The following is a 15,752-nucleotide window of genomic DNA, read 5'->3' on the forward strand; positions in this document are numbered from 1 at the left end:
CTGTGCAGCAAAGTTCCGGGGCTGAGATAACTGACCTCAAATAACCACAATCATCTTTCTTTGTGCTGCATTTGCCTTTTACCAGTGAGGGTCTTTCCCCTGACTTTCTTTGAATTCAATTTTACTGGGGCTCCTTGATGCTATGATCAGTCAAATACTGTTTTGATATCAATAGCAGTCACTCTCACCTCACCTTAAAATCAACTCTTTTGACTTGGCTTGGACTGGAGCCAAGGTCTGAAGCAGAGAGATTGGGGTTGAACCTAAATTGTGCATCGAATGGGCTTCTTGTTGGAGCTAGACCCATCCAAGCATGTGGGAAATATTCTATCACACTCCTCATTTGCAAATTGCAGATGATGGACAGGCTTTGTAGAATCAGGATGTGGGTGACTCACAGCAAAATTCCCAGTCTCTGGTGACATTATTTATTTGACTGCTCCAGTTCATTTCATGATCAATGGTAATCCCTGAATGTTGCAAGTGGTGATTCAGCAATGGCAAAGCCATTAAATATCAGACGGAAATGGTTAGATCCTACCTTGTTGGAGGTGGCAATGTCTGGCACTTGTCTGGCTGGGTAATGACATGAAACTTTCAACAACACCATCCACTTGTGCTTTTGTTTGACAGTAATTTGATGGAATGGTAACAGCCAAATTGGATTTGACCTGCTTTTCGTGGCTGGTACTAACGTACTCCTATGCTAAAACTTCACCAGGTGGGCATCTTATTTATATGTATGCCCAGTACCGCTGCTATCATGCTTTCACACACACACTTCATTGAACCACAACGGTTATACTGGCTTGATGGTAATGGTAGAATGAGGTATATGTCAGGCCATGTGTTTGCAGATTATGGTTCAATATAATTTCACAGTTGCTGATCCCATAGCACCTCGTGGAATCTGATAGAAACAATTTAAAAGAATATTCATTTGAACAATAAAAAATAAAAATTGAAGGACATTAGTGAAGCAGATGAATTTTTACAACAATCTGTTGGTTTTATGATCATTATTACTGAGACCAGCATTTTTGACTTTGAAGCAAAGTGGATGACAAAGTATAACCACTGATCAGCCACAGATTGTCAATGTGATTTTTTTTCCCCTTTTTTAAAAGCAGCTTTTCCCTTAGCCTTTTGTCTTCCCTTTCCTACCTCTTTAACTTGCAATGACTTCACCCTCATCTCTTATAGTCTCTCTCTTTCTCATCCTCCTCACTTCAAAGAACCACCTACATTTTTTAGATTTATTAACTGGAGTTTCGTCAAGGCTCTGGATTACTATTCCAGTAACACTACCATTAAGCTGCTACTCTCTTAACTCAAAGCTGTCAATGTCAGAGATTCATGCCACATGTAATGTTAATCACTTTACAATGCAGGATATTAAAAGTATGGTTATCATAGTTTACTGTTCAAATGAGAAATCTTTGACATCTTTCACATCAGTTCCCATTAATTAATGTTCTAAAAGTCAAAACATGTATCTATAACAGCCTAAACAAAATCAGAAATTGCTGAAAACACTTTAGCAGATCAGGCAGCATCTGTGGAAGAAAGCAGAGTTAATGTTTCATGTCCAGTGACCCTTCTTCAGAACTCAAAACATTAACTCTACTTTCTCTCCATAGATGCTGCCTGACCTGCTGAGTTTTTTCAGCACTTTCTGATTTTGTTTCAAGCATCCGCAGTTCTTCGGGGTTTTTTAAAAATCTACAAAAGCCTTGCAGGTTTCTCTAAAAATGTTTCTGCCCACCTTCCCTCCCCTCATCCATTTCAGCACATCAATTTGTGTAACTTCAACTGAAAAGTTGGGGCAGTCAATCTGGATCTTCCTTTCTGATCATTGGTCAAAAGGAATGTACTTTCTCTGGGTTGAAATTTAGGCTCCAAAGACGTAATATGACACTGTTCTTGTGTGCTTCTCCTCAGACAGATAAATAATCAAAATCCAGCAGCTGAAAGTTGACATTAGAGATTCCACTCTTGAGGTTGCACTCGAGTTCCCAGACATCAGTCGCGCACTTGAACACTTCTGTACTGTTCCTATCCTTCTCTATTTCTGTTTTACAAATGTATAAACAATGTTTCAAATAATTCAAATCTTGAAAAACATCTATCTTTATTCCAATGCGTTAAACAGAATAAAATACAACCTGTTGTTTTTGCTCTGATTTTCTTGAAATTCACCAGTCATGTTACTTTATACTACGGCTAATGTCACCACTAAATTTAGCTCACTCAAAAACTTTATTTTCCTCTCCCTCAACTACCACAACATTTTAGAGATGGACAATACATTAATATTGAAAACTTTCTTGTGGTGCTCGTTCAAGGCAGCCAAAGTTTCCCAAATAAATGAAGACTGACATTGTTAAAGGCCAAAGTGACAATTCCTTGAGGCTTCATCATCAATGTCACAGCAACCCAACTGACATTTTATATCTGCCAAAGGAGGCAAAGTGATATTAGCAACAAACTTGAAATATTGTCAAACTGTAATATTCTATGTGCAAAACTCTTCTTTGTGCAACATGGAAGAGCACAAAAGGGGTGCATCATTTCCAATAACAATTTGACACAAATGCAGAATGATCTATTCTACGTAACAGGTAGAAATTGCATTCTGTCCATTTTTGAAATGTAAAACGGACACAAGGTATATCAAATTAAACATTTGGATGTGCTGTCAAACAGGTATTAGGCACCTTGAAAATGTTAACGAGAGCTTCATGCCATTGCTCCTCAAAACTGCAGCAGTGACTAGGGTAGGTGTCATGCCTGCGTCAGCCAGGGTTCTTCAGTACAAATAAAATCTGTTTTAAAAAAGAAGTATTTCTCATGACGGCAGAAAAGCAAGACAGCTGCCACAACCTCATCCAGAAGCTCACAGCCAGCAAGACTGGATGTGTAAGTCGATGTTTGCTGTTGGCTGAAGTACTTGTGCAGCCTAAACCAGCCACCACATAACTCGCTCCAGTCAAATCAAGCTGGTTATGTGACGTCGAGTCCAGATTCAAATATGGGCCCAGGCTACATTTTACACCAATTTCTGTAATATCTTATACAAATGTACAGGGAAAACCTGCGTGGTCAAGGTCCTCCTTCTAAAAATTCACAAACACCAACTCAAAAGGCATTCTGAAATAAATCATACATAGGCTAATTGCTTCTAGCATGTATTTCTCTTCACCAAAAACAGAAAACCATTGCTTTTTACAGCCTGTTTTGCACTCTAACTCACCTTATTTTCCTTTGACTTTGGACTAAAACCAGTGTATACCCTAATGTGACAGACTCACCAACACAACTGCGATTTTCTGATTGAAATCAGTAACCCACTTCAATCCTGGCTTGTGTCTTATTTATCTAGAACTACAGACGTGCGATCAAAATAGTCAGGTTTTTTCCCTTTTCAGCATACTTTTGCACATCTGTCACATCCTCTTTCTCTTTCTTTTCTGCTGGTTCTCATAATTTACCTCAGCAGAATCTGCAAAGATAGAGTTTTTAAATTAGTTGCATTTGTATCGCACCTTTTCACATCTTAGGGGAATGCCCTAAATAGCTTCACATAAATAAAGATGCCACATTATGTTTTCTAAAACAATATCATGCTCGACTTATAATTATCCTATTCTGTCCCTTTGTAATAGAATCTAAATGTTCCCTTCACTGATGGTTTTTATAATAAAAAATGTTATACAGTATCATTCAAAATGGTGTCATAAACTGAATCCGTCATTATGAACGATACTGGATTTGTAAGTAAAATTAATATTTTTGCAATGTAGAAACAGAGATTATGTTTCCTTGGTTCTGTGTTTTGTGGGAAGCCATCTCTCTCCCTGACTACACGGATGTTAATCGCCTGCAAATCCCCCCCACTGAATAGGTGTCTGCCAGTCCCATTCCAATAGATGTCACTGCCCCAATGACCATGCATATTGAAGGGTCAGCACTACAGGGACAGGCCAATGTGCCCACAGTGTTTGGAGAGCATAACTCTTTGAAAACTCAGTCTTCTTATTCTAGCATTTGTAAAATGAATGGCTGTTCATATATATTAGATACAAAATGTTACAATATAAATAACATCAACACATCCCATTGTTCTCCCATTTGCAGACAACATTACATCAAAAGTGATACACATCCTTTTTTAACTTCTTGGAACCAGGGACGTTTAGGCATTTATCGGATTGAAAGAAGACATTTAATCCATTGAGTCTGTGCTGATTCTTTTGTGTAAACATTTAAAATGAACCCTCAGTTCTGCTCTTTCCTCATTTCCTCCATTTCAAATCTTTATCGGTTTTTCCTTTAAGAAGTCTCACAGTTGTTTCCCTTGCTACTCTTTGTGGTAAAGCATTACTTGCTCATACGAACCTTACTACTCGAGAAAATAGTCAGTCATTCTCCTCTACAAAATCATGGATTTTGTGTTAATGCTCCAAGCTCATCACCACGGCATTGATTTGGCAGAGTGGATCACTCAGTTTTTCCAGAACCCATCCAATTTTATTTTCTTTTATTCATTAACAGGATGTGGGTATCGCTGGCTAGGCAGCATTTATTGCCCATTCCTAATTGCCCAGAGGGCAGTTCAGAGTCAACCACATTGCTGTGGGTCTGGAGTCACATGGAGGCCAGACCAGGTAAGGATGGCAGTTTCCTTCCCTAAAGGACATTAGTGAACCAGATGGGTTTTTCCTGACAATCGACAATGGATTCACAGTCATCATTAGGCTTAATTCCAGATATTTTATTGAAATCTGTCGTGGTGGGATTTGAACCCAGGTCCCCAGAACATTATCTGGGTCTCTAGATTAACAGTCCAGTGATAATACCACTAGGCCATCGCCTCTCCATTTAAATTAATGGAAGCAATATCGGGTCAATTGTACAATAGGTGATGTACTCCACAAGACTACTGCCAAGCACTGAGGATGAAAATTCACTCCCAGAAAGGAGATGAGTCTCTTCTCATTAAATGCTTTATCATCTGATAATATTCTGGTGAATGTACAATCTACATTTTACTCTTGCATCATATGCCCCTTTCAGAAAACCCAAATTACTGGGACCTTTTTACATTGTCATCTACCTGCACCTGCAATGAACTATGCATCTGAACCTAAATATCTGTCTCTACCTCTACACCTTTCAGCATTTTTGCATTAATTGTTCATCTTTTTATTGGCATCACTCCAAAACACACAACGTCACATGTTAGCCTCATTCCCCCTTTCACTGCTTGCAGCTTCTCCAGTACTTTCTCAATAATTGAGCAATACTGGATTAGTTGCCATTATGTAGCCCTCGCCATTTTCATTTCCATTGACTGATTTGGAATTTCAGACTTGGCTTTAAACAGGACAGAATTCCCTGCATGCCCGTTACAAAGTAAGCACTGGAACCCGTACTGAGAGCACCCACATCTCTCTCAACTATTTTGACAGTGTCAGCATTACAGACTAACATCCGCAGTAGCCAACACTTTTTTAAAATTATGAGTGCATTTAACAATGACCAGATAATCTGTTATTGCGATCCTTACTGAGAGTTAGGTATGGGCCAAGACACCGGGAATAACTCCCCTGCTCTTCTTGAAATAGTTCTATAGGAAGTTTTACATCCCTCTGAACAGACACATGGGGCCCCAGTCTCTTGTGAACAATGTAAACTCTGAGAGTACAGTATACAGTCAGCGCTGCACTGAAATGTCAGCTTGGTTTTTATGTATGTAGCCCTGGAATGAGACCTGATGGTTGGATCACGTAGTTCAGAGGGGACAGTGCTGCCAACTGGACCAAATTGGACAACTATCAAGATAACCCATGGCCTAGTACATGCAGTGAGCTGAGGTTTTGGCAGCTAGTAGCAGTCTGGAGCCACTCTAAAAGCAGTTTAGATTTACCAGGATGCTGCCTGGACTGGAGGGCAGGTCTTATGAGGAAAGGTTGAGGGAGCTAGGGCTTTTTTCATTGGAGCAAAGAAGGATGAGAGGTGACTTGTTAGAGGTTTACAAGATGATACAGTGGATAGTCAGAGACTTTTTCCCAGGGCGGAAATGACTATTACGAGGGGGCATAATTTTAAGGTGATTGGAGGAAGGTATAGGGGAGATGTCAGAGGTAGGTTCTTCACACAGCGAGCGGTGGGTATGTAGAATGCGCTGCCGGCAGTGGTAGTGGAGTCAGATACTTTAGAGACTATTAAGCGACTCTTGGATAGGCACCTGGAGGATAGTAAAATGTAGGGTATGCAGAGTAGATTGATCTTAGTAGGATAATAGTTCGGCACAACATCGTGGGCTGAAGGGTCTGTACTGTGCTATCTGTTCTATGTTCTATGTTCAGTATCACAGTACAAGCACCTATTACCCCCTTCTGGAAATATAAGCACACCTGTTGGCTTTGAACAATACTGGAGGGCACTGGTCAGATAACTTCTGAAGGATATAATGCATCATTGCTATTTGCTATGAAGTATTCAGGATTTGGGTATTTGTCAAGTGCTGCACTGGCACACTATGATATATGGTTATTTCCGCACTCAGGGCATTACTGCTAGCCCAAGCTTGCCCAGGAAGCAGCCAGTATTTAGTTGGGACCTGCACTCCAATTCAAAATCTAGCCACCACTGAAGAAACTTGCTCCTGCAATAATTGCTTGGATAGCCTGTTTGTAGTAATAATAGCCTTAGGGTGCATGTTACAGCGATAATGATTTTTAAGGGATCAGACAGATGCAGTAATGCCCTTGGGAATGTTATGACCAGCGTGATGACTCTAGTTTCCCTGCTTATCACTCTCAGATTTAGTTTCCAATACACGGCTTCCATGCAAGCACTACTTTACTTCCAGGGTTTCTAGTTCCCATCAAATTATACTGTGCGTGGTAAAGGTAAAGTTGCCATAATCCTACCAGGCCATAGCGCTGCTGTCTCATTACAGAGAGATGACTGCGGTGTTTTAACCTGAGGGTCAAGTTAGGAGAGAGGTTGAAAGGTTAACTGCATCAGTGCAGAAATTGAACTCATGTTGCTGGCACCACTCTGCATCACAAACTGACCATCCAGCTAACTGAGCTAAACCAACCCTCAAGGTACTCAATGTAGAAAGCAATGTAATAAGAACAAAGAAGAACAGTACAGCACAGGAACAGATTCTTCGACCCACCAAGACTGCACTGACATGTGTAGTCATAGAGATACATAACACAGAAACAGACACTTCGGTCCAACTCGTCTATGCCAACCAGATATCCTAAATAAATCTAGTCCCATTTGCCAGCATTTCGTCCATATCCCTCTAAACCCTTCCAATTCGTATACCCATTCAGATGCCTTTTAAACTTTGTAATTATACCAGCCTCCACCACTTCTTTTGGCAGTTCATTCCATACATGCACCACCCTCTGTTGATGCCTTTCTAAACTAAAAACCTTTGCCTCTATTGCATCTGTATCCCTCTATTCCCTGTTCATTCATTTATCTGTCCTTGCCTGTTTAATAAGTCAACTAAAGGCTCCTTTGCATATGTCATCAGTCAGACTCTTATTTGGTTCCTTTAAACATAACAGTGGTTATCCTTGGTTCTTTGGTCACAGTACTTTTTAATACAGTTGTGGTGTTGGCTGGTAAAATGGGGACGTGCTTTAGTTCTTTTTATCACCACTTTTGAAGTACTCCATGTGATAACTGTCCCAAACAAGCAAAGGCAAGTAATTGGGACCTTTGAGTCCAGTTAGTTAAGATGGGAGCCATCTTTTCAAAGGCTTATCAAGTTTTGACTCTAGGTCAAAAGAATCTAGAAAGTAATAGCCGTCTTTGTGGCTTTTATCCCATTATCCTTTTACTCCAGTGAATTGGGTGTGAAGACAGTCTATACTGCCAGGAAATAATTCTCCTTTTCTACAGAAATCAGTGTGGGAAGTCTCAACTTTAATCTTCACACAGCAAAGTTAAAACTGAAAATTATTAAGACCTAAAATACAGGTTGTTGAATATAAAAATGTAATACTGATATATGTTATATAAATTAATGGTGTGAAAGAGTTAACGTAGGAGACTGAATTACACTCCACCCAATGGTATTGCAGGGACCTGTGTGAGGTATGACAAGACAGCTTTGGATCTTGCAGAGTAAAATATATCCACAAGTCTCCTGATAGTTTTGTGACTGTCTAACTTTTTCATAGATTTAATTCCTGATTGCTGTCATGCTGCAAACTACATTCTGTTTACAATACAAGCTTCTTCTTGTTTTGAATCACTAGTGATTTCCCTCTACCACTCAGTTAAGGGAAAAGGATGGTGGCAGCAAACTACGCCATCACAAGCTGGGAGTGGTCATCATTGTGGCATACACAATATGGCAGAAGTGGGGGCAACATTGCTGAGTACCTCAAGGTAACAACATTGACAATTCCAGTGGATCCAAGAGATGTAATGAGTGTTTAAAACTTTAAATAACTCAAATAGACTAACAGCACCTGAACAGTAAAACAGTGGATAAGATCAACAAGGAAGAAGCAGCAAATGATGATGAAGCTTTTTTTTCACTTCAGACCTGGTAAGTACAGATTCCATCGGGAAACAAGCATCTGTTACAGCAACCCCAATTAGAGGCTCAGTTAGAGAGTGAACAGGCATCAGAGCTCCAAGAGTGAAGTTAAATCAAATGGCACAGAACAGGCTGACAAGTCTAGAAGTTAAAAAGGAGTACTCACAGTTCACACTGCTGCCACAACACATAGACATCATGAGGTGTGGATACAATTGAGAAATCAAGGGGCATTAAATAATTTAGACTGAGTCCACAACACCAGTAACATTGTAAAGTCAGAATTAAGGCAAAGGGTAATTAAGAAACCTAAATAGGCAGAGACTAACTGTAAATGGTAGAAGACTATTGATCTCAGTAGGAGCAGGGCGTCTATAAATTAAACCATGGTTCACACAGGAAAACATTATTAAGGTCATGGGCACCAAATTTTATTTGGGAAAGCGGTGGAATTAGACAGTTATTATTTATGAAGGATGACATATTCACCATTCCATTGATCACATTTTGGTTGGAAGCCTCCATTTTGAGCGGAAAATGCAGAAAAATCCCAATAAGTAGATAAGAGATACAACATTACTAAATAATAGAATTTAAAGCTCTTAAGGCAACAAAAAATAGAACAACATTGCTACATTGAATTGTAAGAATTTATTGAGTAAAGAGAATAAAGGAATATTGATTTACTACAGAATTTGCCAAAAGGTAAGAAGAATAAGTAATCATATTAAAGAGAAATGACAGGAGAAATAATACTGCCTGGCAGAGTTAATTTCAATGATGGACTAAGCAAAATGCAGGATTGGACATCTTGAAGAAAATGGTTCGTAAGGTACAGAATTGTTTCCAAGCTGGTCAGTAAATCACAAGATGACAAGGAAGTAAGTACACTATTGCTCAATAGGACTTAGAGCTGTTATATTTCATGTTATATTTCATCAAAATATAAAAGAAGGTGCAAATACTTTTAATTATGTTGTATGTACTTTTCAGAATCATATTAATCTAAGAACAATACAATACTTGAAAGAACAAGATTTAACTGATGAATTAGCATCAGAGAATCCATAGGTACATTAAATTAATGATCATTACAGATTATTGGAAAACTACGACTGTGGAGCTTTGAAATCAAAATTTAAACAGAATTGTTGCTGGAATTGCCGATGTGTGTTTGTCAAATTTACTATGGTTCACAGAAAGCTATTTTGGAAGCTGAAAGCAAGAACAATCACAGAAAAATCATGAGAGAAGCAGAACAGGATTATCACAGGAAAGCATCGGAATTCTTTCACTTTATAAGGTATGAAAACCTTATAAATACAAATGATAAGCCAACACAGAGTAGGTGAGGCAGCAGATACAAAGAGTTGGAGTCAACGCTGTGGAACAAGGAAGATTCCTAGGCATTAGCAGTGCCCAGCTATTAAATGTTTCTATAAATATGTAAAGAGAAAAAGATTGGTAAGGACAAATTTAGGCCCCTTACAATCAGAAGCTGGAGGAAATGTAAAATCAGGGGACAAAGAAATGGCAAAAGAATTGAACACATACATCAGTTCTGTTTTCAAAAAAGGACACAAATAACCTCTGATAGGGAACTAAGGATCTAGTGAGAGGGAAGAATTGAGGAAAATCAGTTTTAGTAAGAAAAATAGAGAGAGAGAAATCAATAAGGCTAAAGGTTGACAAATCAAAAGTAGGGATGTCTTACTGCAGTTATATTAAATTCTGCACACTTTTGACAATTGCATTAATCTGAGAACAAATACAATTTGGTGAAACCACACCTGAAGTATTGGCCTCCCTACCTAAGAAAGGATACACTTGCCATAGACAGACCACAGCGGAGATTCACTAGGCTGATACTGGGTAGACAAGACTGTTCTATTCGAGAGATTAGTTCAACTAGACCCGTTTTTCGCTTGTAACTGGGCTGGATGTAGAGAAGATGTTTTCTCTGGTTGAACAGTCTAGAACAGGGGCAGAGTCTCAATAAGTCCTAAGGGTGGGGGGAAAGAAATCAGTGTAGTTAAGTATCATAGGTCATGTTGTGATAGCTCCTGCAATAATGTTAGCAACTCGAGATTGGAGTTGAGAAACATAGTTGTTCCTGAATGTAAAGAAGTTGTTTTATATCTAATCTTTATTCTTGGAATGCTTGATCCTGACACTTGATGGCTAAACTAGGGAATTATCTGCTTACCTGCAATAGCACTTTGGAAGAATATTAGAAATAACAAATATTAAAACTAAATAAACCAAATCTAATTTTGATAAGTTAGAGGAACAGCAAAGATAGATTGCTTTAAATCCCTCCCTTTTATGAATGAATGCTAATTGGATCTCCATAAAATAAATCTACTCTTTCACTTGGAGCTTTCAATTACTACGTAAAATGGAAAAAAAAATCTTGACTCAATATTTGACACATTTACTGTTTTCTTTCTCTGCTTTTTTTAAACCGTGACTTTTATCAGAAACATTTTGATTACCACAGCCATTGCCTCTAGTCATGTAGATTTAAATTGAAATAGGAAAATATTAATATGAGGAATTTTGACCATACATAATCTCCTTCAGATAAATTGTCTTTACGCTATACTTACCAGTCACTAATTCGCATGAATGGCAGCTTCAAATGAAATAAAGTCCAGAAAACAAGGTTTGCAAAATGGAATTGTCATAGGTCTTGAGTAATTCTTCTCAAAGCAAGTTAAACTACAATTATTTTATACAAATGTTACACAAATAGAGGTCTGCAGGTATCCTTAGACAAATGCTGTTGCATCAGTTCTTTCAATCGTAAAGGAGATATTACTCAGTGTCGCCAGTCATCTGGGGTTATCGGAGCCTCTGGGATTGTAATGTCCAGACAGAGAGAATCTGTATAAATAATCTTTGTGACACATCCTTTTTTTTTGAAGGGCTACATACTTAACATTCAAAATAGCTCCCCTTTAACCAAAGCTTTGCTTCATTCCGAAAGGTATCATGTACAGCACCACAGTATAAAAGCAATTCACCTTGTCCCAGCGTGCACTGAAAGTAGAACACTGGACTAGGTATGAGTGGTAGTAGAGTAATAATTATCAGAAGTCATGAAGTCATGGAATTACCAAGCCATTGTTTGACTATTGGTTATTCAACTATGTATTATTACTGAAGGAAGAAGGGGAAGAAATGTCTGAGTCAAGGCAGGAATTTGAGGAAGTGAGCAGGTTGTAAGCTGGTCGAACATAAGAAGACACAAGATGAGAGCAGAAGGAGGCTACTCAGCCCCTCAAGCGTGCTGTGCTATTCAATAAGATCATAATTTCAAATTTCGCACACCCATCGAGCCGCTGTAACTGCTGATTCTCCTGCCTCACAGAATTTCTCCAGCTGTGCCTCAAAAATATCCAATGACCCCGATTTCATCATCTTCCAAGGCAACGCTCCAAAGACCCACAGCCCTCTGAGACAAAAGATTTTTCCTCATCTCTGTCCGGAAAGGGTGACCACTAATTTTTAAATCACTGCCCTGCAGTTTTGCACTCACACACAAGAGAAGACATCCATTCCTTTTCAAGATCTTTCAAGGATTTTATACACTTTAATCAAGTCACTCCCACTCTTCTCAACTCCAGTGATCAGAAGGAAAACCCGATTAGGAAATTTTAGTTAAACAATGTTAAGGCTTTTTTGACAATTTCAAAGCAAATGCTTTGTTGGAGCTGGCTTGGGAAATAGAAAATAATGCTTCAATGGACTGAAAAGGAGGAAATGGAATCATTTGTATTTCCCTCTAATATGACACCAAAACTGAACTTTGTACTCCAGATGAGGTCCATTAATATCAAACAAAACTGCACATCAAATTCCAGGTGTGGTCTCACCAAGGCTCTGTGCAACCACAGCAGGACTTCCTTGGTCCTGTACTCAAAGCCATTTCAATGGTAGCCAACATACCACATGCCTTCCCGACTGCTTGCTGCATCTGTAAACTTACTTTTAGTGACTGATGTACAAAGACGCCCAGGTCCCTTTGTACATGAACATTTCTCAATCTATCACCATTTGACTAATGCTCTGCCATTTTGTTTTCCTACTGAAGTGGAAACTTCACACTTATCTGCATTTACTACATCAGCCATGCTTTTGTCCACTCACTCAACTTGTCGAAATGACCTTGAAGCCTCTTTATTTCTTCTTTACCACTCACAATTCCACCTCGTTTTGTATCATCAGCAAACCTGGAAATACTACATTTGATTCCCTCAGCCAAGTTATTGGCATATATTGCAATTGGGGCAACAAAATAATACTAGGCTGGATGGATCAATAGCTACAAAATAATCAGCAAAGAGTGGCACAGTGGTGTAGGGCACATTTGTCTCTGTAACAAAGAATGCTACATGTTCATCAAGTGATGATGACACAAAAATTGGGTGCAACAATCGAAGAGGTCACACCAAGCCAAACAGAGAAGTGGGCAGTGTTAGTGGATCAGAAAACCATGGCAAAGTTTAATAGAATTTTCAGTAATAAACCTCAATTACTTACAGAATCAGAAAAAAGAACAGTGATGGAGCATTTGCAAGGGCAGCTTAAATATATTAACTGTACCCTATATAAAAAATGACTGTTCTCACTTACCCATTAATATTATCAAACCACAACATCACCAGCTGGATTTCCTCAAACTTAGAGTGTTGCAATGTTCAAGAAAAGATTATTGAGTAAAAATGAAATTTACAATTTTATAAGAGTCAAATTTAAAGTTTTAATTAGAAGACATTTTTGAAGTAAGGTAATAGATATTAGTGAGGAGTAACTGGGCGAGATTAGACCTTGTGATATCAACTCTTCAACACCTTCCAGCTACAGATCATAAACAACAATGTCACATTTCAGGTGAAGGCAATGCATTTTTGAATGTTTGAATGCAGTACAAGCTTTTTGTTTTTGTGTTCTACACTTGCCCTTCGAAAAACTGCTTCACTTCAATGACAGAGGCACACAGGGTGCTGTCATTCTGTCACACTTGGATTATACCTTACAGACATGATGGATGCCAAATTCTGGGCCACACTGAGCAATAGACTTGTATGTTTGTTTGATTCTGCAAATGTCACCTATTTGTTCTCCCGCCTATTCACAATACGAGCTGACACAAACAGACTGCACGCAGATACCTTTAATGTGAAGCATTTCAAAATGCTCATGGTGCAAGTTACAGTGCTGCGGAAAAGATCTTTGCTTTCAGAAAAGGCCAAGCAATAAGTTGTGCTCTGCAAAGCATGTTGTGGCAGTTCTCAGATTACTGAAACATATGTACATTGATCTGAATGAGTGGTAGTCATGGTTACATTTGTCCCGGAACAAAACACAATTGAGCAATGCAGCAAATGCTTCAACAATGTATATGTATAATGCTTAAGGTATAGAGGTGCAGTGTTTCATCACTTAGATCTGGACTTTATGATCTGCAATATTTGGCAAAGAGGAGACTGTTTGCTTTGAACTACACATTGGTGCAACTCATGCAGAATTGCAGGATAAACAAACCAGGCTTCTACTCAGTGTCTCCCTCAATAAGTCAGCTGTAGCCCGGAAATCACTGTGTGAGGAACCATCATATATTTAAACATTATCTATCTATGGCTCTGTTCATCTTGTTAATAGCCTGACTACAACAAATGTGTTTGTTATCTTTCTCCAGGAATAATGTAATTCCATGTAATAAAATAATTCAACTTCACTGTAGAATGAAGTGCCCTGATGTATTATCCTCTGCTGTCGGACTAAAACTGTCTTAATAGCTTCCTCTTTGAAATTGCTTTAATTGTTGTATCACTGGAATCAGTTTGGAATAAAATCCAAATTATATCCAGGCACCCTCATCGCAACATGGATGAAAAGGTACAACATATTCAGAAGTGATAACACAGCACAAAACTAAAGTACAAAAAGAGCGGGAGTCAAGGACAGTAACCGTGTACCAGAGATTGGATTGTAACTGAGACAGTAATCATGAGACTGAATTCTATGGCATAGGAAAATCTTTTATTTAAATATTTTCATGTTTGAGACAGCATCATAATGTAATGGATTGCAGATTGGAATCCAGTACTTCAGATTTACTTCAGGAAGTCATTAAATGTGGAATATACTAGCGCAGCTTTCCTGGTAATGAGACAACAGGCTTTTGAAATATCTTGTCTTATTGGCTTAGAATAGTTTACATAATCTTCAGTTGATCAATAACTATTGAAATATGGAGCAAGATTTTCTGAGCCCAGACTGGCAGGCTGAAATCTGAACCGGGGTGTTGTTAGACAGGGAAAATAGCAAGGGCCTATTTCAGGCTGGATCCCAACACAGTCGCGCAGCTGGTGAAGTTTTGTAGCAGTGTGACTAAACACAGATTGGTCACTCATCAGTATTCTGCTGGGATGGGGGTCACTGTAGCTGAGTACTTGATGCCCAGTGTAAGCACCATTGAAAGGGAAGCTCTGCCCTGAGGACACAACGGGGCGTCTGGAAGGCTCCACTGGATTGGCTCCCCTGATTTTCATTTTACTTCCACATTTTTCATCTGAGGGTGCCTCTATTTGGAGGCAGTTTCTTAATACTGGAACTGCATCACCAGCAGCCACCACTCTTGCTTTCTGTGAGTAGAAACCCCTTCACGTAGTATCTCTCTGTTGGTGATGTTAGTTCCATTATTTGCAAAAACATATCTAACTACCTTACAGAGTGAAAGTTTTAATGTGGCCATTTTGCTTTGTGCAGCCACAAAATATCTGCTGCCATGCCTGATGTTTATGGCAAGGGATGGAGGGTTCAAGGAAGCTTGATAGCACAAGCCAGCAATGGGTCAACTTGACACATTCGCCAGGCAAGAAAACCAGAGGCAGAAGTCCGAGTGTAGGTATTGAAACTCAGGGTTCACTGAGAGCATGACAAGGTGGCCAATCACAGAGGACAGTGAGAGGCTGTGATAGGTAGAGGGAAAACTTCTCTTTGCAGGCTTAGGAACCAGAACTGCCCCCACCCAACCCCACAAAGAGTTTTGTGACCAGCATTTTCCTGATGGAGACAGCTGTCCCTATTGGCCGCTGGGTTTGCTGCATCAAGGCATTCTGTTGACTACAATTACATTAAATACAATGCACTGTGTGATCTCGAT

General features: G+C 39.1%; 1 protein-coding gene across 2 annotated transcripts in view; it reads right to left on the reverse strand.

Annotated features, from left to right (window-relative positions):
- arhgap24 (Rho GTPase activating protein 24) overlaps nt 1-15,752 on the reverse strand; it is a 437,625-nt gene that overhangs the window by 345,526 nt on the left and 76,347 nt on the right. Inside the window, exon 1 of one of the 2 annotated variants that reach the window (XM_048598093.1) lies at nt 3,254-3,334. The exons of the other annotated variant lie outside the window; for it this stretch is intronic. The gene's annotated coding sequence lies outside the window, so the exon portion shown is untranslated. Of the gene's footprint in view, nt 1-3,253; nt 3,335-15,752 lie in introns of those variants that run through there. 2 annotated transcript variants of the gene reach the window in all.

Source organism: Rhincodon typus, chromosome 1, assembly GCF_021869965.1.
Source record: "Rhincodon typus isolate 14 chromosome 1, sRhiTyp1.1, whole genome shotgun sequence".
Classification (NCBI taxonomy): domain Eukaryota; kingdom Metazoa; phylum Chordata; class Chondrichthyes; order Orectolobiformes; family Rhincodontidae; genus Rhincodon; species Rhincodon typus.